The 25,637-nt window shown below is 43.4% G+C and overlaps 1 protein-coding gene and 1 long non-coding RNA gene across 6 annotated transcripts in view; one reads left to right on the plus strand and one right to left on the minus strand.

The window, feature by feature from the left end:
* The window catches only part of TMEM132D (transmembrane protein 132D), a 210,189-nt gene that overhangs the window by 160,891 nt on the left and 23,661 nt on the right, over positions 1-25,637 (minus strand). Inside the window, exon 1 of one of the 5 annotated variants that reach the window (XM_064392880.1) lies at positions 8,651-8,776. The exons of the other annotated variants lie outside the window; for them this stretch is intronic. The gene's annotated coding sequence lies outside the window, so the exon portion shown is untranslated. Of the gene's footprint in view, positions 1-8,650; positions 8,777-25,637 lie in introns of those variants that run through there. 5 annotated transcript variants of the gene reach the window in all.
* Positions 13,180-20,774, plus strand: LOC135282791 (uncharacterized). Its single transcript, XR_010348839.1, has 3 exons — positions 13,180-13,575; positions 14,512-14,610; positions 20,492-20,774. It is a non-coding gene; the product is annotated as an uncharacterized LOC135282791 (long non-coding RNA).

Genomic DNA, 25,637 nt, shown 5'->3' on the forward strand with positions numbered 1-25,637 from the left:
TGTCTGTGATTTCATTAGACCAGGCTGAAAATAGAATGTGGTCCATCCAGTGTTAGCTGAGGCTCTGCTATGGACTGTCAAGGTTTCAGCTCCATCAGGACAGATGTGGGAGCTGCAACACCAGGCACTGTTTGCCTTCCAGTGCCAGCAGTCCAGACCCCTGATTCTGGACCACAGGAGTTCCAATACTGCCCCATGCCTGCTAATGCTGCAGGAACAGGCAATTAAAAGGCCCTGGTGAGGTAGAGGAGAAGCATTTATGTTGCATTTGAAACGAATTTCATAGGTTCACCAACAAGGCAAACACCAGAGCATTCCTGTCTGCAGTGAGCAGTGTGGATGTGCCGAGTGCCTGTTCCTGGGCTGTGCACACACAAACCCACCCAGACTCCTGTCCCACCCCTGCTAACCGCAGGGTTCCATCACTACCCACACCGCCCCAGAGTGCTGCACAGAACAAGAAATCCAAGCCTGTGGCCGTAATTGTCTTACCTACATGAACAGCAAATGTGCTTTTTGTTAGAACAGTGTTGAAAGTAAAGCAAAGCACAATTCCTTTAATTATGCAGCTTTGAGGCTCTGTGTCCTGCCTGGGACTTCAGTAACAAGAGATTTCAGTGCCATGCTGCTGGGCTGTGGTTAAATTATTCCAAGAAAGCCAAGAGTTAATCCACTAAACTAGGTTTAGTTGGCATAAGGGAAGCTCAAAACCAGACAAGCAGAACGTTAGAGCTGACAGGGCTCCGTGGTCGTACTCAGAGTCCATTTCTCCACATCTTAAACTACTTTTTAATTTGTTCTGATTTAAGTGCAGCTCCAAACAAAAGAATTCTTCTAGGATTGCCCATGTTTGATCTTAGCATCTCAAGAGAATCTAAGAAATTTAATCTCAGACCTTGAACTACGGGCAAGCACAGTCAATATTCAGAAACAAACAACCCCCTCTCTGCTCCAGCCGTAACTGGGATGGTCTCTTGGCATCAGTATTTTGCATTCATATGAAGGCAGTGAACTAAAAGAAAACAATGTCTGAAGACCAAGAACCAAATCAAACTACAAACCATAAGGACTTTGTCTCATGGATGGTGTCTGTTGACAAAAATACGGCTCAGTTCATATCACTGCCTCAAGTACCGAAGGTTTGCAGTCTTTATAGTGCAGCTCAAGTGGCTCCTCATGGTTCCATGCTTTAAGTAAAGCTGTTAGGCTGTGATCATGAGCCTGTGTGAGGGCTAAGCCAGTGCAGAGGTCACACACACCCCACACAAACACTGACACGGGTGTGCAAATGATCCTGTCAGAGGCAGAGCAGCACTTAGTGATGCAGAGCACACCCTTCTGTCTGCCAGCAACAGAAATGAGAAGAGCTAAAGGAGGTAAATGTACTTCAAATTGGCAAAAGAATAATAAATGTCCTCCTTATATTATTTTAATACTTTTCTCAAAACTTTGCATCACTCAATTCAGCCAGAAATTTCAGGAGGCTGCTGGAATTTTGACTTTTCGCGCAGAGCTCCTTTCCTGATCAAGGTGTGAGCATTAACTGGTAACTACTCCCATTCATATGAATAATGTCCATTTTACGTTTTCAGCTGCAGTGCAACACCCAGTTTGAACTGCTGCCTGTGAAAAGAGTAGATTCAGCACATCTCATTTATGTGCTTATCTAAACTGGAGGCAGCCACACAATATAATTTAGTGTATACAGCACTTTGCTAATAGAGAAACCGTGCACTGAGTAGCTTTTACTCAGGAGGTTTCTTTAGCTTGGAATCCAAGCACTTAATACAGCAGAAGAATTTCATTTTCTGGGGCACGGTTTCTCACTGACACAGGTGCTCATATAGCAGAATTTACAGAGTCCATTATCTTCTCAAATAGGAAGCACAAGAAGTGATCATGCAAGAAAAGACATAAAAGACTTCACTTAATCTGAGATTTGTGAGACTAGGGCTTCAGTTTAAACATCAAAGCTAAGTTTGAACTCCTGCTGCAGGAGGATCTGCAGACAATGGTGGAACTCCAGGAGCTGCCCTGCCCACTTGGACAAACCCTGCATGCAATTCTTACACTCCTTACACAGCACCATTTATCTGTGTAGTGTCTCTGAGTGGTGGAGAGGACACAGCCAGTGCCAGGCCACGGAGGGAGGAGGAAAGAACAAACACCACACTCCTCATCTGGGCTGGCAGCGTGGCAGGAGTGAGCAAACCCTGGCACTGAGCAAACCCTGGCAGTGCCCAGCTGTGCTGGGCTGTGCTGGGGGGTGAGCACACACTTCCCTGAGGCTGGAAGGGCAGCCTGAACTGGAACTGGATTGTGACCACTGTACTGGGAGAGGGAACTCCCAGAGCCCCTGCGCTGGGAGGAGATGCTGCTTGAGAAGGAAGGGAGCAGTCTCTTCTGATTTCTTCACAGTTCAGTGGCATTTTTCTCTCCTTTGGGCACTGGGAACCTTTCCACTCTGAGCGTGGGGATGAAGTGTGCCAGGCTGACACAAGCCCTGGCTTAATCCCAGGAGCACACGTGTCACGGGCAATCAGCATCCAGCCCTGGGTGACAAGCTCAGTGATGGGCTTCACCTTTGGAACAGGAGCATGAGTCAGGGCTCTCTGTGATGCATTTCTCAGGAGGCCTTCAACCATCAGTGGGGATGTGCCTGTTCCTGAACAGTTCAAAGCTGTCACTTCCCATCTGTTGTTTTATGATAGGATGACTCATTAAAACAAACACAAACTGAGACACAGTCTCCGTGTAAAGGAGGTACAGCCTAAAGGAGTTCCAACTTCATGATGTTGAGACTCAGTAAATAACAGCAAGGTACAAAATGGCTGAATTTCAATGGATTAAAAGGTGGGATTCAGGACAAACTGACTCAAGAAACAACAGGATAAGGAAAAAGCTTTAACTGAGGTTTCTTGTGTTAACAAAGGGATACCAAGACCAGGTTGGATGGGGCTCTGAGCAGCCTGGGATAGTCGAAGGCTCCCTGCCCATGGCAGAGGGCTTGGAGCTGGATGATCCTTAAGTTCCCTTCCAACCCAGAGCATTCACTGTGACACCACAATGAAATGGACACCTCAGGGTGCACACAGGGGTACCACACACAGCATTCACAGGCACAGGCAGCCCCAGACCCAAGAGAAATACCCAGCTCCAGGCAGAACACTTCAATCCAGCCCCTAACCCGGCTGCTGAAGCTCACACTTGGAAGCATCCTTGCAGCAGCAGTCAGTGCTGAGAACCATCAGCAGCCACTGGCCTTAACGAGCCACTGAGCAAAGAAGCTCCTGGACGCTGGTAAATGCCAGCCTGGCTGGGGACACTGTCCCTGGCTGCTTGAAACAGGACAAATTACTCTGCTGGCTCTGTGCACTGCTTAGGAAGTTTGAGTCCCCGTCACAGAATCTGCTGTTGCTAGCACTCTGCCAAGGAAACCAGGGCTAATTAACACAGAAAGCAAGAGCTGGATCATATTTAAAGATGTACAGGTAGATAAATATACTTTCTACCTGCTGGATAGATTCAGGAGATGAAAAGGATAAAACCCAGCACCAGCCAGCATGCAGTGGCACTCTGTCAAAGGTGCCCTGAGTTCATTATCACCTCCAAAGGACAGTTCTCCCTGCGCTCCAGCCATGAACGTAGCACAGGGAGATTTCAAAGCAGGTTACATAAAACCTTTCCTTGGCAAAGATCCACGGTTTTATGTTCTGAACCATCTTCTATGTTATGTTTGGTTTCATTGTTCCATTCTGATTCTAACAATACCATGGACAATAAATGAATATGTTTCACAACTTCGTAAGATAGCCAAAATGCCACTACCTACCTAATGAGCCTCATAATTGAGTTGTAATGAACTTTATGTAGTGCTGTGTAACTTGAATGATGCAGGAGACACTGGGAAGATATTTAAGAGGGAAGAATTCTAATATACTTTCAAAAGAAAGGATAAAAATAATCACTAGTTTACTCACACAATTGTTACTCCTGCCAGGATCCAATTTATGCCCATGAGATTACTCATGGGAGTAAATCTGTCAGAGGAGTAAGGCTGCAGAAATAAACCCTGGGACGCTGTCCCAGCATCTAAGCATACAAGCACCATAAAGTCACCCCAGGACATTCATAAAGGTGATGATGTTTAGAAAGCTTTTCTTTGTGCAGCATCCAGCTAAAACTGTGTGAAGAGATGGTTTGACTGACATGAAAGCCTGGGAGTTCTGAGGAAGTTAATATCCACTTTTAAAAATATTTTATACTGATCACGATTCGAGCATAAAAGCCAAAAAGTAGTCTCTATTCTTTTGCTTGTTTTGTCTCTCTATTTGATGAATATTACCTCATTTGGAAGTCAACTGAAAAAGCAATTAAAAATGAAATTAGGTCAATAAAATCAAAGAAATACTTTCAGGTCTCCTAACTTGCCGACAAACTTTTTAAAAAGCGGAATAGATGACAACCAACAAATAACGTGCTTTCACACAAAACAGTCCTTGAAGCAAAACACAGGAAATTCAAACACCTGACAGCACTTGTATGAGCTTCCAGAATATTCTGAAATACATGCAAGATTAAATACGAATAGAAAGAAACAAAAACTCTCCTGTTTTTCATGATGTTTTGCCCAAGAAGTACATAAAGCCGTTTTCCAAAACAAATGGTCTGAAGCCAAGATTTTCAGCTTCTAAACCCCCATAGCTACAAACACATCTGCAGGAAAATAGTTTGTATCTGAAACATTTCAAAACCATTTGAAAGCTTGGAGCTTTCTATGTAATGTTTCTTGCATTAAAAGGTTGGTACAAGACCTGAACCTGAACAGAACGATTTCACTTCACAGGAATTTGCAGCAATATCTTATCTGGGTTTACACTGCCATGGTAATTTCATAGTATCAAATGATATCAAAGAAAAACTGGGTGTAACTTCATTTTATCCAACCATATGTGGTTTTGACATATGCAATAAAAAAATACAGTCTGATCCAAATCTCCACACAGCCAGTTACGCAGGGCTCCAAAGGCCTTCATCATCTTCAGATTCAGATCAGCTCCTTTGTCCAGACTCTGGGCCAGGCCAGCAGCCAGGCCCCACCTGCCTGCCACAGGGGTACTCTGGATATTCTCTGCATTCCAGAGGCGTTCCACGGGGCCCAGCTGTGGCATCCAGCAGAGTGCCAAAGCTCTGCTGGCCCAGGAGCCAGAGCGGCAAACCCAGCCCTGAGCTCTGCTGGGATTCCATCTGAAATAAAGGCTTTGTGTGGCTTTGTCTGAGGAATGACTTGGACCTTACTACCAGGAGTCTCATTGTACAAAAGCAAACGATTCCAGTATTGGGATCAGGTACTCAAGTGACTTGCACACACCCCGAGTTCCCCAGCACACCTGCCCAGTGAAAGCCCACATCCTCCCAGTGCCACTCTCTGCTCTGTTATCAGGAAGTTCCATTCCTGCAGTTTATGAATAGAACACCAGTGCCTTTACTCAGATCTCCTATTTTTTATGAGCCCAGTGCTTGTACAACCTGGCAGCTTTTTAGCTCAATCATATAAATGTCTTAATACCCTGCATTGATCTGGAATCAACACAGTTGCCAACACATGGATAAAAAGCATCTGGAGAATTTGTTGGTTGTTATTTCAAGCTGTTTATTATTCCTGGAGGACTCATATGAACACTCAGAACTATCATGCCTGCATTAATACTGCTCCCCTGCACCTCTGGGTACAGTAACACTGTACATTAAAGATGCTTTAGAAAATTGTTTGCGAGTTGATATTGCACTGGGATTACTCTGTACAGGCTGCAGCTCTCACTAAATAAATACTGGAGAAGGGCTGCCTGTGAAGGCAGGCAGTCTGAACTCCTCAGCTGGCCTTTGGAACACAGTCAGGAACAAAAACAAAGCACTGATATTTACCAAGTTGATTTCAAATCTTGGATTTGGCAGACCTGTGATGAACAGAGACTCGGGGTACATTTGTAATGCCTGCTTGCAGACTGGCACTGGAAAACAATCCTTCACAGGCAAGGGGGAGCATCTTGTGAGCTGCTCTTGTTGCCCACATGGAAGCAGAGATCCCCGTTTTATCACAAGGGTGCAGTTTGACAAAGAAGTATGAAAAAAGCTACCATGGAGAAAGAGAGCAAAATGAGATGCAAACATCAGAGGGCCCTGGGAGAGAGAGCATCTGTCTAGGGACAAACCTACACAAGTAGGTTCAAGTCATGCAATCATGCACTAAGAACAATCCTATTAAGTGAAACAGGTTCTGTTTACATTAGGAGCAAAGGTGAGAGCAGGAATGAATCAAAAGGTCCAAATCCAGTCATACAAATCTGTAATAATTCCGTTATTACCACTGAAAATCATTCCATGCTGAAACATGACTGCAAGGCAAATCTGTTGAAGGGGATTTTCAAGACAAATCAGCAGCATCATAAACCAGGCTGCATTCTGTGCAGAAGTATTGAGCACTGCACAAACCTGAATAACCACAGCTTTACAGCTCTGCCAATGGGGATTTCTGTGGTGGATGTAAATTACCACGAGACCCGACTGAGCACAAACATCAGCTCCCCTCGGCCAAGTGAGTGCCCGTGACCCGTTTTAAGCCCCAGCCCAGTGTCTCAAAAGACTCACACTCCTTCAGGGTGGACATCAGAAGGAATTTCTTTGGTGAAGGGGCTGTCAGGGACTGGAGTGGAGTCCCCATCCTGGGGAGCTCAGGAAAGCCCTGGACATGGCACTGGGAGCTGCATGTGCAGCTGGGATTAACTGGAACTGCAACATTCAGAACTGATCTCACATTCCAATCCCAGAATATTTCATTCAAAGTTTTTTAACTGCCCAGATCAGAGTTTTTGACTATAACCCATTTGACTGTTGCATATTTTCTATATCCATCCCATCTCTGTATTACATTATATATGCATGAACCCACATAGTAAGTAAAGAGTATATCTACATATCTATCTAGACCATTATTAATCATATAAGAGGGAAAATGAAAATGATTTGCCAGATATGATTAAAATGTCCAAGTCATTTTATCCCCTAGCACAGAATAAAAATGTTACTATGTGGCTGTTAATATACAGTAGAAGGGAAATTGCTGCTTCAAGTATAGAAAATATTGTAGCTCTGAGCCTTTAGAAATTCAGTTTGCCAATAAAAACATTAGAGAACTGAATATTAAGGGTCACATCCACCATTTCTTCCATATTTCACCTGACCAGGATTATTAACACGAAAACTCAGTGCCTTAAGGAAGCAAATGGAGTAAAGCACATAGAAATGATCTGCTACAACAGTGTTACTCTGCAGAATTACAACACTTAACATCCAGCACTTGAAAGGCTGTGGCGGGAGCAGTTTCCTCTGAAAGCACCAGGTTTTCAATCCAGTTCTAAGATCAGGAGGCAAAGCAGGGAGCTGTGTTATAAACCAGGACTAGAGTGTGGTAATTCCTGGGGCTTAGAGCAGATCTCTGTCTAATGCAAGGGTCAAATCTTCCTTGACTTTCATGACCTGAGGCTGCTTCCAAGGAGAGTTTTCTGTGCCCATCAATCCAGCTGCCCTGGAGGCAAGCTGAGTCCACGGAGAAGTTTCCATAGAGGTGTCTGCAGGAGTGATTCTGTGTTAGCTGTCACTCCCTGGACACAGATTACAACTTAAAAATCTTTAATGTGTCTGTTTCATAACAGCTTTGCCATTCCCCATTCACAGCTGGATGTTTTACACCCCTAATACAGATGACATTCGTGTCTTTTACGTCTCAGTCTGCCATTGGAGAGAGTTCTCAGCAAGACACGATCAAATTAGCTTCAGCTGTCTGCAGGACCTACTGCAGAGAAGCTGTAAAAGAAATCAGTAATTTCAGCCTCAGCACAGACGTGTACATAATCACTGTGCTTCAGGAACCCAGGGAACAGAGACATATAAAAAAATGAATGAAAAATAAGCATGTCAATGAAAAGAACCTTCTATTCTCCCCCCCCCCCCCCCCCCAAAAGGGATGATATTTTTGCATTTATTTATAGCATTTAAAGAGCTGCAGTCGCAACTGGGTTAGTAATAAATTGGATGAAAAAATTCTGGAAAGCCAAGGTATGGCCTCCAGGAAGCATGAAGGAAAACAGGCTGCAAAATGCCACAGAAGTTTCACGTGTATTCACACAGACAGCAACAGCAAAAACCAAATACCTGAAGTGTTCTTCCCAAACCCCCAGCAGAGCATTTGCATTTGAAATCAAACCCTGAGCAATCTGTTAAAGGAGAGCACATCCCTGTTCAGAAGCATCATCACTCTTCTGCACCCCTATAATTTCTCATTTTTTCCAAAAGCTTTTCCCCTAACATTCTGTACCTGCTGAGAGTGCAGAGGGCTGGTCCTGCTGTTCCCAGCTCTACACAAATCTGGGCTGACAGGCTGCTAGCCAGAACTCCCACTCTTCTTCTAATTCCTCCTCAACATCTCCCTTTCCTTTTGCTAGCACTGCTGGAGCTTCTGCAGTCATTTCTAACTGTGCATGTTCCATTGCAGAGCCACTTCCTAACGTTCGAGACAATGCCTGGTCTGTGTTTGCAAGGCACAGCCTGAATTAGCAGGATTATATATATAGCTAATAAAGTTGATATTTACCCAGGCGAGCACAAGCTCAGAGACAAGATTCAGTTCTGGAGAAGTTCTGCTGCTTTAGCAGACTCCCATGGGCTGGCTCAAGGGCCCCCGTGGCAGCAGATTAGCTCGGGATGTTAACACAAGCAGTGCTTTGGTGCAGATGAAATGCCAGCCTGCCCCCAGCTCTGGAGGATGGGTGCCTCCCCCAGCACCCACAACCAGCCTTGCAGGACTGTGCTGGGCTGACCAGGGCACTGCCAGACACCCACCCAGCCACTCTCCCACCTCCCCTCCTCAACAGCCTGGGGGAAAGTAAGATGAAAATCTCATGGATTCAGATAAACACAGGGAGGTCATTTACTCATTAGCATCGCCAGCAAAACAGACTCCAGTTGGGGAAAATAATTTAATTTCTTGATAATTTAAATAGATTTGGACTATTAGAGAAAAGTAGAACAACACCTTCCCTCCCTGCCTGTTTTCCAGGCACAATGTCACAGCTTTGTTCACACAATCCACTTTCTGTGTTTCTATTTTTCCCCTTCGTCACTCCTCACACCACACAGGTGGATATTGGATCACTCAGTCTTGGTGACCAAGGGAAACATTTTAAGTTTCAGTTGATATAGTGAACTTGTGCCTCCCCAAGCTCTCCCAAGAGTGATCATACTGCTATTAAGAGTGGAGAATAATTTCTAACTGTTCAAGGAAAAAGAAAGAAAGAAAAGACAGGTTTTCAGTAGTGAGAGGTATCTAGCAAAGAAAACAAATGGAAAAATGACTTTTTGTGTTGGGCTTCTACAGACCCCTTCAATACAGCATTTTTCAGCTCAGCCTTATAAAGGAGAACAGAGATTTGTGGTGAGCTTTACTCCACAGAAACCACGGATTGTAACAACATGCACTGGAGGAGGCTGGGTAAATTGCCTCAATGCTTCAGATGAAGTAAGGAAAAACATGGCAGGACTGGAACAGCTTTTCCGTCTCAGAGATCACTCCTCCAAACCTGCCTTGCCATGGAGAAAGATTTCTTCCAGACAAAGTTACTCAAAAGCAAAATGTGTTCATTGCAATAAACAGCTCAGCAGCAGCCAGCCATCCATCAGCCCTGGTGCAGGAGCTCTTTTCTCAGCAGGGAAAAATTGGAGCTGGAGTTAGAGGAAAACTCCAGTTTTATCATTTTTTCATGACCTTAGAAGAAATAGGCATCAAGACAATAAATTTTCCCCATTCTGTCACAAAATGCTTTTGCATTGTTAGAAAGGCTAGAAGTTACTACTGGAATTAAGAAATGAGCCTGAATGAAAACTTCAGCAAGTGCAACTGAGCAGCTGCAAGCCACTGCACTTGGAGCTGCGTGTGAAATGCATTTATCCAGTGGGATCTGGGGATTCCACTGCCTGTTCTTCAGTGACAGACTGGCCTCCCCCTGAAGCTTTGTGGAGGAAGGAGAGATCCCTCTTTATGCAAGACCGATAAGAAATACGTGACCTGTGGGTCTGCATGCTCCCCCAGCTCCCTTGGGTCACAATATTTATTCTGATCTGCAGCAGAGATGGAAGAATGAGCCAAATGCAGCTAAAGCCCCAATTGAGGGAAGCAGCAGAAGGGAAGATATTAGGGTCAAGTCCCCAGCAGGACTCCAGAGATTTTATTGACTTTACCAGCAGCAGAGCATTCTAAAAATACTGGGAAGCTTTATTAGTTGAGCCTGAGTTGGAAATGCATACATGTCTGTAATTTCAAGTCTGCAGTTATATTTCACCTGTTTTCTTGTCTACACAGACCAGAAATAAAGTCAGCAACTAACCAATATAACCTGGCTTCCCATTCTTATAACATGCCTTATTTAAGGATGCTGAAGGCATTGCAATAAATATTATCATTCCATTAAACTTTGCAAAAATACAAATAACAAGGATTTAAACAAACTACATAGATTTTCCTTGCCCTGCTTGAATTTCTCCTTCCAGTCAAATCACCAAAGAAAAAAACAACACACAAAACAACTGCAGTTCTAATCTTTCAGCCTGCACTTACAGGATTAAGAGTTAATACTTCTCATAACTGTAGTCTCAGTCTGTTCTTCTGGTGTCTCAGAAAGAAGTAATTGCAATAACTTCCACAGAAATTTTATGGATTTGTTTTTATTTGTCTTTAGACATAAACCTTAAAGACTCAAATACGTTCAAGGTTTCCTCCAAAACCACAGCAATGTGATGCTTTTGTAATAAATGAGAGGTTTATGGCTAAATCCTCACAACTTCTCAAAAGCAGATGCCAGGGGAGTGATTAACGTCCCCCAGCGGAGCCCAGCCATCCCAGAGCCTCACCTGCTCAGGCACACGGGCTCTGGCTCTGGGCTCAGGACAGCCTCTGGCAGCAGGGGCACAAACGCTGGCTCTGCCTCACAAACCTCTCCTGACGGATCTGCAGTTACCATGGGGCACCGCAGGGGAACTGCTGCCCTACAAACGCACACATGGAAACAGAACACTTCTACCAAGACCAGCCTGTGTAGAAGTGTTTGCCACATCCCCTCCGTGACTCACGGGCAATCTTCACGGAGAAGTGTAACACATATTTGTTTATATTAATGTCAATAGTATTTGCTTTTTTTAGTGAGTCATAGATACCTGATCTCATCAAAGCTATTTTCCCCCAAATAAGAATTTCAAATTCTTTCTCTTTTTTGCTATAACAAGAAGCTAAATCAGAAAACGAGAAGCTCAAATGCAATCTTTTCTTAAGGTAATTTTTAAAACAAAACAGATGTAATTTTTTTAAGATTCCATAAACGTTTGTCATATTAGGCAATAAGATCAGGGAAAGCACGTATCAAGTATCAAATATACGTGCTGGGAAAGCAGAAATTACTCTAATTAGAAAGTTTCTCCTCCTGCTGAAATCTAAACAGATAAATTCTGTCTCCTGTTAAAGCAAAGTAAATCCAGAGTAATCCCCCAGAAACTGCTCCACAGTTATATCAAGGTAACAAGTAGCTGAATTTAGTCAGGGTTCTTGAAAATCAGATTAAAATGAAGCCCTGCAAGTGCTGCCTACACCCAGAGAGCATCCCATTTGTGGAACGGGTCTGTCATGCTCTAATCAGCAGAGGATGGTGACGGGCTGAGATGAAGGCTGGGCACTGTTAATGAGCCTTCCCTGTGTTTGGGTTGATAAACACCCCCAGTGCCCTGGTGATCCCTGTGGCACACCCTGCGATGTTCAACTGGACACGGCTCCGTTTCTGCACTTGGGAAGATCAGAAGCATATGCAGCATTTCTTTTTAAGGGCTCTTCCCTGTCATCCTCTCACGTTACTCTGAGGCAGAGGATCTGTCCTTTACCCCCATGGGAGGGGCTGTGACTTTACAGCAAACCTGGGATATTTTGTCCTCTCAGAGAATGTGAAACATGCACCGAATGTTGCCATGCCACCTGCAGGGAGAAAGTCCAGTAAAATTCACAGTTCAGAGAGACAAACACCAAAAGCTTTGGGAAAGGCTAATTTATTACATCTGTCACACTCAATTACAGAGTCTGCAGTAATCCAACACATCCATTGTTTTTCCCTCTCCAGACAGAAAAGAGCCAATTGCCCAGGCTCAGAATTAAACATCTGTTTCACAAAACAAAGATATTAACCTCTGAGTTCCGTTATGAACCAATAAAATCCAGTCATTCACCACTACTCAGTAACAGGTGTTTTCTCCATTACACAGATTGCTGCAGCCAAATCCTCAGCTTAAGCCACTGCAGTGATTGAATTCTGAAGGTACTACGTGGGCTGTCATTAATGCAGGGATACAGACGCTTCTTTTACTAATACAACATATTGATTTTAGAATGTTCTGCTGTGGTTTCTGTCACTGTTACATAGATGTAACTAAATATTTAGACATAACAGAATCAAGTATTGCAAAAGAAACAAAGACAACTGGCAGATTTACATACTGGAAAACATCCAATCATGTTTCCATATTAAACACAAAGCTTTTGAACAGTATAACAATTATTTCATTGTTTTAATTGTTATCCATCCTTAGTACATACAAACCAATTACAAATAAAACAGGAAGCAGTCCTGACCACAATTTTTTGCTTTCAAGGAAACCTTCACAATTCTGGAAATAAAACAATCCATACTGAATGGGGTTTAGTCAGGCTCCTCAGGAGCAAAAAGAATGGTGAAATTCCTCAGAGGGAGGCAAGCTCTGCCCCAGTGCTGCGATGTAAATCCAAAGTGACTGCACATCATCTGGAGCACGAGTCACTCTGCAGGAGCTGAGCACTCGCTTCTCCTCCTCCCAAATTCTCCCAGACACTGAACTAATGAAGTACAAAGAGTGTGATGTGTTCTCCAACAATGAGCAGCAAGCAGAGGGAGCATTAATGGAACAACACAAACGTGAGACCAGCAAAGGAGCTTTAACACAAGCTGCAACCATCAGAAATGAAACTCTGTTTGAACCTTTGTCGTAGGCTGCAGATCTGAAATCGTCATAATTTAAGAATATTAGAAATAAATGGTGTGAAAAGGGAACACAACTCACCCTTGTTTAACCTTGTGACACAGCATGGCACCAGGAATTCCTTGCCTAAGCAATGCTTTGTAGAATGTTTTCCCTACAGGCTTTACCTGAAATGTGCACAGCTCCTCAGTTGGTATTTTCACTGATTGCTGTCCAGGCAAACTGAAATTTGATATTAAAAGCACATCTTTGGCTTCTCAGCCCTGCAGGGATTACATGAACATAGATCCACACCGAAAGGGCAAAGAACACCAGCACTGGAAACTGTTCTGCATGTCACGGGGTCACTCCAAACCCTCCCCCTGGGAACAGTATCTCCCTGGCCTAGGTCTGTTCATCATGGAGTTCAGGGGGAATTTTGAAGCCTGATAACTTGCAGTAAATGAGAAGATGGAAAGACTGGAATGACTGGTAAATGATCAGAATTAATCTCCGTCAGTCTCTAAGCACAAATAGCATTTTGCTTCTCCAAAGGGTCAAGCATTAATTCATTTCAGAGCACATAATTGCAACCTCTTCTGTTTCTTGAGGACATTCACAATGTAGTTGAGATTTTCCAAAAATATTATCTGGCATTTCTAAAATGTGCCTATAATGTATTTTAAAAAGCATTATGTTAGCTATCTCTAAACATACCTCTACATCTTTTTATACTCATGCCCTAATAGGCAACTGCCAAGTGAGTACCAATTAGCTCCTCAGAAGCATATAAGGATTAACAGTCCTTAAACTAGATGCATATTCCAGAAATCAAATTCCTGAATTTGCAGGAAAGCCATTTAACCCAACAGAAATGGAACAGACGCACAGGATCTGGCCAAAACATCAACCTTCATCAGGAAAAAATACAGAACAGGCCTCCTGAAAGTCTGTATATATTAACAGGACCATAAGAACATTTTCTTCTCAGATTTTCCTACGCAAAGTTATCAAAAGGTTACAATTTGAGGCAAAAATCCCCTTGAGAAGAAAAATAAATCTACCAAAATAGCTGCAAACACATCCCATGGATTAAAGGTTATATAAAAGCCAACAGGTCAGAAATACCTCTCTTCCTCCTCTCCCTCCACAATTCTATCTAATTAGATTGAATGCCTTTTTATTTTGTTCAGTGCAGAGAATTCCTGAAATCCCAGTTTAATCAAGCCTGAGTCCTACTACTCCTCTGAGGCACCATTTTCTTCAAAGCTGTAAACTTCAGCTGAGATTGTGTTCATTTTACAGTATTTTTTCCCTCCTTGAATTAATAATAACAACAAAAATCGAATAGTATCCCAGTGTCCCACCTACACTTTATTAAAGCACTTAATTTCTGATCCTTTAAATATTCTCCTTTGTTACTGACAGGGACATTTGGAGCAGCTGAGCAGCAGGAGGATGCTGGGGCTGTGAGGCCCTCGGGGTGGCTGGGAACCATTCCAGAGGACCCCAGGAACCACACAAAAGGTGACACTCGCTGTCCCCCCAAACTGAGGGCCAGCTTATCACTGATTGTGGCTGCACAACCCCAAAGACAGGGGTTGAAATCTGGCTTTTTATATTTGATTGGAATGCTACCCATGTTCCAGCTCCTTCCATCAGAGCTGCCTCTGGCCAGAAGAGGCACTGGGCTGTATAAAGTCATAAAGTCCTTTTTTCAGTGTCACAGAAGGGCTCAGACAGGAGCCGATTTTGGTGCATTAAAAAGGCCCCAATACTGGGCACTAAAGATGTGCTTAACCTAAACAGAGAGTGACCCTTATCAAGGTAAAACAGGACCTGCTTAACAGAAAACCAGAAAATACAAACCAGAAAGCAGCAGCTTTTAATTACCAAGGTGACAGTCAACAAAAACAAGCTTTGCCCTTTTAGAGGTGATCAAAAGAAGGAGGATGTGCAACACTAGACTCAGTGCAGAGGTGAAACGATGGATAAAGGTCCAATTGCATGTTTGCCATTATAAATGGAGAGACTAGAGGGCCTTAAGGATGTAAATTTGGTTAGTGGCTATAGACCTGAACTCTGGCCAACACCTGACACTCTGCTCACCTCCCTGTGTGTCCAGGGCAGGGAAACAAAGGCAGCAACCAGCAAAGCCACCCTCAGCTCCATGCCCGCCCTGCCAGGGGGCTGCCAGGGCACCCTGCATTCCTCTCTAGGGATTGCTCTCCTCTCTAGGGATTGCTTTCCTCTCCCACTCCTGTGCTGCTCCTGCCTTCCCCTCGCAGAGAAATAAATAAAAGAGATCTTTGTCATGGTAACTGTGGAGCTCCTCAGACAGGCAGCCTCCCAGGGAGGATTGCCTCTGAACAAGATGCCCACCAGATACTCCAAGGAAAACCTCAAGGGAAATAAATACTGAATTACTCGGATGCTTTAATTCAAGTCTCAGTAGCCAAGGTGTCTAAAATTATATCCAATCAGCTCACCTGCCCAAAGCTTGTAAGGGCACGTGAAAAAACAGCTGCGTGTAAACTTCTTAATATGGGAAGAGGGGTTGTTTTGTAAAAAATGCAAGTTTGGTCTGCTTGAATATGTCTGATTTAACAGAATGCCCTGCATATCATCTTCTGGGGCCACCAGCTGTGGAGAGTGAATATTGTGATATTATCCAGCTCTGAAACAATGTAAGAGGAATTTAATTTTAGAAAGCAGATATGGATTGTTCTGTGTATACAGGAAGCATGAAGCATTATTTGGGAATGATAAAAAACTGCCTTTCAAGATATACTCTTTGTGCAGTCCTGGGGAAGGGAGAATGCAGCTCAGTGCTGTGATCAATGAAATTCTTAACAACAATCCAATCAATGTGAATCTCTTTGGAAAGGACATCAGGACATGCTGGTGTTCATTTGCCTCAGGGAAAGGCTGGGCTGATTTGGCTGCTTCTCCACAAACCCCTGAAATTTCTGATGTTCTAATCCAATGTTAGCCTTCTGACAGAAATTCCTGATGTACACAGGACTGCCACCCTATTTCCTAGGGTTTTATGGGGTTTCTTTGCTCTTTCAACAAAATTCAGGCTGGGCTCTAACGTACAAAAATGTGAAAGAACCTGATATCTGTAAAACTGTTCCAAGATAGTTTTAAAGCAGCCTTAAGTTCTGCATCATGGACATGGGTCTGGAGTGAATAATGAACTTCCAGATATTCCCAACTTATCTGAAAGTGACTTGGAATTTCAAGACAAAGAAGTTCTGCCATCAGAAGATAACACAGAGAAACTGAATATATACAGGGGAACAGAAATTCCAAATTCATCAATTTCATCCAGTTTTGTTGTAATAGTAATATCAGCATCCCTGAACTCCAGACAAGATTCTATCCACTGAGCTGGGAGCATTTTGATTCTTAAATTTAAAACCAGATGCTTCTAAAAATCTAGCTTTTATCTAAAGAGAGAAGAAATGTGTTGCTAAACAAATGTATTAATGCAATGTTATCTTAAAAGCAGGAAAATAATCAACCAAGATAAGGCCATTCCTAAATCACATATTCACTAAGAATTACCTGCTTCCATGTTTTATTGTAACTATGTGGAAATAAAAGCTATTTTAATTAAAGAGAAGGCAGCTACACAAGCTAGAACTGGGAAGTGAAATGCCTTAAGCAGTTCTTTGGAGGACTTCACAATGTCTGACAATTGCAATCTATTAGCTACCCCTCTCTCCACAGAGATCATGATTAGCCAGCAAACTTGCCCTTTCAATTCACTCAAAGCTTCAATCTATTCCATCTGTGCTCTCTGAACCTTTCATTTCCAATAGGTTCGGGGTAATTCAGAGCAGCCAGGGAGGCTGACAAGCTCTGCCTTGCTTTCTCATCCTCAGGGCTACATGCTGACATCTTCGAATGAATTTAGAAATAAATACAATATTGCTGCTTTCACACAACATCGTCATTCCTCTGAATTCCATTAAGGAAGCACACCGGTGTAATTAGGAATTGGGCCATGACTCAAAGAGCCACTTGCCCTCATGCTGGTCTCACCATTCCACTGTAATGGAATAAAACCCTCCTGTGAGCTCGCAGTTTGACCCAAAGGCGGAACGCCTTAAGAATCCAGGTGGACAAAAAGGTAACTGTGATGCAGATCAGCGAGCATTGGAAGAGTCCTTGCACCTTACTACACACTCTGAACAGCAGTGGTACCTGTGCAGAGCTACAGCTCCCACAGGGATTTGTCTGCTGGGAGTGGTTCTGGTGGTGGGAGAGGCAGGAAGCCCCCACGAGATCTGATGAGCATCAGGACTTAGCAGTTCAGTTCAGGAGGAAGAAAACAACCAAGAGATGAGGAACTGGGAAGTGTCTGGGAGACAGGCAGGTGTGAGGTCCCAGCCAACAGCAGTCTGCAGTGCTGAACACAGTACTGAGAGCCACGTGTCTGCTCTGTAGCTGCGATGGGATGTTAGTTTGCTGAGGCCTACAGCTGCAAATATAAATATACCAAGTGATCACTGTCAAGCTTCTTTCCGTTTTGCCTGGTTTCTATGCTTGAACAACAGCTAAGGTTGAACATCCCCTGGTTCTGTAATTGTGCTCTCTGCAAGGGAATGAGAATGACAAGGCCTGGGAACAGATTCCTGGATGTATAGCTTGATGCTACAAACAGAAAGCATTAACTGCAGCCTATGAAGGCACTCAGCCCTTTTTCTTCTGAGATCTGGTGAGCGGGTGGCCTCGGGGTGAGATTATTCACAGCCCCATCTCTGTTGGAAAGCTTTTCTTTTTGGTCCGTTAGTTTTCCATCAGATCAAGGAGCTCAACCACCTCAGTAGGCAACTGCAGTATTACTGGAGCTGGTGCCTGCAAAGAAAAACCCCAACCTCTATAAATGAGGAAAAAATATTAGTTTTCAGCTGTCTCTGTGAGCTCTCTGCATGGCTCATTACTCAACTGCAGAAATGCCAATGCCACACAGGAAAGAGACTGCAGCAGCCCCAGCTGAGGCTGACTCTGCTGCTGAGCAGCTCTACCACCCATGCTCCTTTTCAGATCAGATCCAGCCCAGTAAAGAATTATTATAATTTTTTTTCTGTTTACGGCTTACAGTCTAGATTTAAGTGAACAAAATCCAACACACAAAATACAGGAAAGCATCACTGGTCAGCTACTGCACCTGCACTATCCCTGTAAAGTGGGGTTTTTTTAATTTCCAGGAAAGATGTCAGAACCATTTTCTACAGCCAAATTACAAAAATTCTGAACATTGTTTCTGTGAAGTTAGACCTTGACTCCTGAAGGCTTATTGTTCCCAGCTGTGTTTTCACAGCACTTAGCAGAGTTTTCCCAGCAATGCTGCGTGGTTTCATTATTCCCTCCTCTGGAGCTGCGTGCCATCTCCAGGAGCTCACAATGCAGCATTTCTCTGGCCCAGCTGATGCCTACTCGTGCAGGGCAGAAGTTCCATTGCGAGAGCTGAGAACGAAACAAAAACCTTCCCAGTATCACCCTCAGCCAGCAGGTCAAGGGAAGACACTGAGAGGATTTGGAAAGTGTGAGAGCTTCCATTATGCAAAGGCCAGAACGTGCAGAGAGACTTTTTACTACTGGAAAAAAGAGGTGAGAATGATGAAGCTTGCATGCATATGAGAATATTGTACTGCACAGGCAAAAGGAGTTATTTTCAACCATTGAATGCAAAGGAGTAACTGAGCATCAGTTGTTCTGGTTTTCCTTTCAGGGGGTGAAATAAAGTACAAACCATTTCACATGGGACTATTGAGAGAATAAGCAAAACTATCTTAGCTTCTGCAACTTGCATTCAGCATAAGCAAAATTATTATTTATTTATTCCATGAAAATTTATGGTAGTTTAATATTTGTCTTAGTCTGAAACCAAAGTGTAAAGAAGGGATTGTGTAATTTAAATTGCTTTAATAAATGTGAGGGCAACTCTGCAGTTTTGCAGAATACAAGTTTCATTGGATAAGATCAAGTATTTGTGTAAGTGAAGCCACCAGACCTCCTGGGATGGCTGTGGTAGGGGCTGTGCACACCCTGTGTGCCTGGAGCAGCTCACAGAGCAGCAATTCTGATTTTCTCTATCATGCAACTTTCACAATCCCAGCTTCACTATCAGCTCTTACTCTGCAGAGTACCACCACAACACAGAGTTCAATCTTTATTTCTTCTTCTTGTCTTCCAACTCCCATAAATTTCTTCTTGCTTGCCCTCAATCTTAATTTTCTGGGCTCCCAGCCTAGAGTTTCAATTATTTTCTGATAACTCATCCAGGTCAGTACTGAAGTTCAATGTCATCTCTAAATCTAAGATTATATATGGTCTGTTTTCCTCCGTGATTCCTTCTGTTCATCCCACAAGACTTGGTATTGGAAGGAGAACAGTAGCAGCACTGACCTATAAATAAGGGGGCAGGAGAAAGTGCAGGAATTATGGAGGGATTCACTTGCTGAGTGTCTGAAAGAAACATTTATTCAGAAATTGGAGAAGAAAATGACGAGGTACTGGCAGTAACATTTGCTAAGGCCAGGGCAGATTTAGACTGGAAGGAATACAACGATCAGCTCTTCCTAAGACAGATGTCAAAGAAGGACAAAAGATAACTGAGACTGCCACAACAATTCCACAGAGGAGATTTTGATAGTGCCTGTTTGTAGGAAGAAGATAGAACAAGGGAGAGAATGTGTAGTTCTTGTGACAAATTGATCAAAGTGGCAGCAAACATCTGCAACAAGTCAAAGAGGGGCCCAAAAGGGAACGCTGCAGAGCCAGCACAGATGTGAGGATTAGAGGGCTGCTCTTCTCAGGCGGAAAACAAACCAGAGTGTACTTGTTATGGAAAAAAGGATGGCTTTAGCACTTCACAGGATGAACGGAGACACTGGAAAAGCCCTCTTACACAAATAACATCCTGCAGGACTCTTTCATCATTTGGGGGGGACTTCTCCTCATCCCTTGATCTTCACTGTCTCCCAACCACGTTCCAGACAAGCTGCAGGCCGTAAGCACCAAAGGGCTGGGAGAGTTAACTACCTGAGAAATGATCATCTGACCCACTGCAACCGCTGAAATCCTGCAAGGCCTGGAAACGCTCCATCTGCACCTCAATCTGAATTCTCCTCACTTGGGCTGCCAAACCCAGGGCTGGCAGCACTGCAGATATGCTGCCAAAGTCATCCTACTCTTCTGGACCTGCTGAAAGGAAAACATCCTGCTGAAGAGAATCTCTTCATGAACCATCATTTTATTATTACTGATGCACTTTGATTATTTGATGAGAACCTATAATGCACACGCAGACATTCTAAGCACCAAACTATAAATACAGGAACAAAGGTCTGCTATATTTAGTATTCTCCACTTACAAGCATTTCTTTTTCTTCAGGGTCTGATCCAAACCAAACTCATAATTCTGACAGGAATAGATGAAAGGATGAAAGGAGCACATGAATGCATAGAAATAGAACAAAACCAAACAAATACATGCTTCACCAGTGATTATTGTACCATTACTCTGATCTACTGCTGCTCAGATAAAGAGGCTAAATAAAAAGGCAAGCAAAGACCCAGTTGATGCTGATACTTGTATTGTAAACTGCTGCAGCTGAAACAGCAGGGAACATCTTCAGCAATATCCAAAGTTATGACAGGACAAATGGGGAAAAAAGGCAACAGCAGCAGCAAACACCTGTGGAAGATCACAGATCTTAAGTATTTACCTTAGTTAGCTTTACACACATGAATAATTAAGAACAATAAAGGAGCACTGAGATACCACAAAACATCAGCCTGGTGGACAGCATTGACAAAGAAGGAAATGCCACCTTCTTTGTCAAGGGCATTCACAGTGATATTTTCTTTGTATTTTTTATAACATGAAATTGGCTCCAGGTCAGACTCCACATAATTTAGAATAAAAGAACCTAAAGGCTAACGAACAGGATTCTGTCTGATTCTCTGTGTGCTCATAGAAGTTAGCTCAGAAGTCAGAAGAATCCATTTCTTTTGACTCTTTCAACTTCCACATCCCATCAATAGCACAGGGACCAGCCAAGAGTGTCTTTCACCACCTCATTACCACACTGCCCACTATGTTCACAACTTACCAAAGTGAAGGAGCCTAAAATAAACCCCAAAGACTTGAAGGGGCAAAGAAGCAATGAAATTTTTCTAAGATCTGTACTATCTGCCCAAAAAACCCTATTTTTTTCATAAGTGGTTTGTTGCATTGTTAATACAGACATGGAAAATATTTTCATTAATAGTTTATTAACACGGAAATAAATACAAAGCCATCTTTATGACATCTTCTTATAAAAAGCTTTTTACGTTCCCTTAATCACGCTGCTGTTTGAAAAGGCTTAGATAGCATATTAATTGTAACATAAGGGGATGGCATCTACTCAGTCTCTTAGAATATTTTAACCACACGCATGCTTTCATCATATCTTTATTTTTTTCCTTACCCCACTCTTCTTTTCTGTTCTTACAGGCCTCTGAGCAGCCCATGTTGTCCAGCAATCAGAATGTCACATTCCAATTTTTAACACAGATGCCAGAAATTAATTATTTTCATGTGGTAAAATGTACAGCAGATGCTGTATAGCTGCAAGTAAACCAGATCCTGCTCTGAACACCTTGTATTCTGAGCAGACAAGACAGTTTAAAAAAAGCAGGGAACCAGAGTGATTTTTCAAAGGTTACAGAAAGCCAATGGATACCCTCATTCCTAAATCACCATCATGAACCACTACAGTCCCCTGCTCTCATAAAGAAGAGAACTCTAACAAGGTAAAATGATTGCATTTTTGTAAAAGGATAATAATGCCTGACTTAAAAAATGGGATGGAAAATAATGCTTTATAAGGTCATTTACAATAATAAACCAGTACTATTAGAAGGCCACTCCAAGCTATCAGTCATTTTCCCACTTTAGAGCCTATCAAACAGAGATATTTCTGCTCCACAACATATCAAACAGTATGAAATCCTCAATTTTGTTGGAGATGCCAATGTTCGTGTGTGGCTTGTCTGAAGAGATTTTGTTTATTTTTAAAAACCCTGAGCGTGCTGCCAGGGCTGTAGTACAGCCTGGCTCAGTGGAAACCCATTAAAACCACTTTGCTGGGCAGATGGTGTCAGAGAGTCAGGAGCACAGAACAGAATCCCACTGTGCACAAGTGTTCAGTATGCAAGAAATCATCCCCTATCAGACAGTGCTGCAGGGGACACAGGCAGCCACAGAGCAGAGAGCAGAGCACAGCAAAGGAGGGTAGGCTCACGACCCAGAAATATGGAAAAGGAGATGGAACAAGGGAGCATGAACTGGGGAACCCCACGTGAGCAAGGGCAGATCTACACAGAGCACGAGATGGAGCTTCAAAAACAACACACTGCTTTTATTCTCCGAAGGGGTAACCACTCTTTGTCATTAAGAGGGACAGCACAGCTCAAATGAGGTTCTGAAAAGTGTCCACTACATTGTGGACCCCCATCCTTCACACCCTGATTCACAGGGCTGCTGGGCAGTTGGCATTTCTGTAGAGTTCTGGGAATGGGTACAAAGAAACTCAGCAGTGACATCTGGAAATGGCTTTGCCATGACTCTGAGAACACGACAAAACTTGGGAAGTCACAGATCAGACAGGCACTACCACAGCAGGACAGTGCATGTGCTCCTTCCAGAGAAGGAAGGACAAGTGTGTGCAGTGTTTCCACATGAGTGGCTAATTCTGCAGGTGAGCACAGCACCTAACAAACTCTGGGTTAAACAGATCCTGAACAGAACAAACACACAGAAAATGAGTGTAAAAGTACTCCCTGTACGCTGCACCATGTGTGGCAATGAACTTCCAGTGTGTGGGCACCTCTTTCCTCTGCTGGGCACAGTCAGCTGCTCGCTTCTGCCCCAAGTCCTGTACTGTGAACCACATAAAGAGATCCTTCTTCATCTTCAGAGCTGCAGACTTGTGACCCTGAGCAAACTAGATGCTATTTTTATTTCTGAGAACAAGGTAAGGATGACAGGAGTGTAACTGCAGGTACATGGTGCATTTACAGATTTATCACACTGCAAAGTTTTCAAGAGCTGAATAGTTCTTTCAACAGTAGCTCAAAACACAATCTACAGAAACAACATCAAGTAGGAAAACCTGACAATAAACCCCACTGCTAGCGGCAAAGCAGGAAGTTAAATGTAGGAATCTGACACACACAGACAAGAAAGATAACTACCCCATGTGTACCGGCAAATCAAAATTAACCAAGCAAGGCTGATTACATTAGGACAGAGATGCAATGCTAAAGGATAAATAGAGATTTCAAATATAAGCAGATGCAAATCACCATTATTTTCATGAAGATGAGTAGAATGAGTCACCATGGCTCAGCAGAAAATGGAGGCTACATTTATGTGCTAATCCAGGATCTTTGGTACATGAGTGGATTGAAGACTAAGTGGGATTGTTTCCTTCCCTATATTGTGGATTGGATCAACATTCAGAGACACCACTCACTAGTTACCTCTGCCAGCTTTTGGTTCCTTCTCTTGCACAATGGATTTGCCTAATGTATACTAAACACATAAAACAACACTTTTAAAAATATAAATAAAAAGCAAGTGATGTTGAGAGCCCACAAAATTCAAGGTTTTGAGACCATTCAGCATTAGATGAGACCACACTCTGTGACTCGGAGATTTTTTAGCATGCAGGACATGCAGACTCATCTGTGTGATTATCTGGACATCTGCCTTGCTCCTCAGCAAGAGATCTGCAGACTGTCTGCTCAACAGTCTGCCTCTCCTGGAAGCAAACACATCAAAGGACACGATGTGGAGCATCCTGGTTCAGCTGGAGAGCAGCTCCTGTTGCTCCTTAGTCTGGCTCAAAGCTGTGTCCCCCAGTGGTAAAGAGTGTGTTGACATCTTCCCACACCTCTGCTTGTGGCGCTTGTTTTTATTGCCCCTGCTGCTTTTTTATACACACCCAGCTAACGGGTTTCTTTTGTTGTTTTTATAAGAGCTACATTATTCAGTATCCTTCCCCTTCCCACAGTTTAGAATCTGCATGGTCATTTTCAGATGTGGGTCTGTTTTGCTTATGAACCATTACCATAGTAAATTTCTGAAACGCTTCAGCCAAAACATCCTTGCAGCAGAGTCTTTATTTGCAAATAAAACCCCGAACAACTAAATAAACCAAACCAATTCAAAGAAACTTTAAAAACAGAGCCAGATGGGCCCGAGAGAAGGTGAAGTGACTACAGGAGGAGGAAAGAAGCCTTCTGTTTTGTAAATCTGGGAAAATAGGGCAACGTTGATGAGTCTCCTACCAACCCTTTATATACTGCTTGTACAATAAACCAAAGTGCATTTTGCTGAGCCACTTCCAGGGAGACAATTGTCTGCAGCACAGGGAGCTCCCTCAAGGAACCCTGATTAAAAAACGCCAGCAGTGAGGGTGTGAGAACAAACAAGCATCCTCTGTGTGCAGAGCAGAAGCTCTGAGGCAGTTAATTGACCCAGAGTGCAGATGCCATCGGTGACTGGCAGGGTTCTCCTGCTCTGCCCATCGAGCCACTGCTCAGTGGTGATTTAAACCAGCCCCTGCTGCACTCACACCAGCAGTGCCTGTGTCTGGAGCACAGAGGCGACACCAAACAGCCCACAGCAACACTTCCAACTACCACAGTTAGTCTCACTACACTGGTTTTTCTCTTTCAAGGAAAAAAAGCCATCTAACCTTCAACAGAAATCCAGAGCGTCTTACACAGTGGCCTGGTTTTGGTATTGTCACAAAGGTCTTTGTTTACAACCAGACACAAATTGGGATGCAGTCTGAAAGCAGCCTTGTTACTTCCATTTCCTCCCCTCGTTTTTTTCTCCCTTGCACGCAGAAGGTTTCTGGCACTGGTTTCACAACACTGCTCAGATGTTCTATGAATCACCACCGGTGTGTGGGCTACAGGCTGAAAAACACCACTCCAGAAAACTCTGTCTACTCTGAGCTGAAGCCTGCTGAAGGCACTGAAATGCCCTCTCCCAGTGCAGCGGGCTCAACAGCAGGGTGTAACTCCTTCCACCGCGGAGCTGAGGTACACCCTCCTCCTCTGGGTCCCGTTCAGGGCACAGGACCACAGCAGGAAATGCAAGTTTGCCTTGGCACCACATAGGCTGTGCTTTGGAAGATGAAGTTTCAATCCCTTGGCTCGGTGGGGCCATCAGACCAACACCTTACATCAGAATTAAGTCTATTCAATAAAAGAAGAAATCAGGGATGTGAAGAGGCCAATCCTCATTCTGCAGTTCACTGTGCCCACATTTCAACCCCGGGGCGAAGTAGCCTAACATCCTCAAATATGTACTTTAAACTGCTCATGATAATTAGTGTTATCTACATGTCTCAGAACTACTTAAAATCCACTTCATTTGGAGCTGCCATTAATAATGCAGCAGGCAATACTACAAAGACTGGTGAAAATCAAGTAATTTAATGTACCACTTTATAAACCAAACCAAACTTGTGATGAAT

The sequence above is a fragment of the Passer domesticus genome, chromosome 17, assembly GCF_036417665.1.
Source record: "Passer domesticus isolate bPasDom1 chromosome 17, bPasDom1.hap1, whole genome shotgun sequence".
In the NCBI taxonomy this organism is placed as follows: Eukaryota; Metazoa; Chordata; class Aves; order Passeriformes; family Passeridae; genus Passer; species Passer domesticus.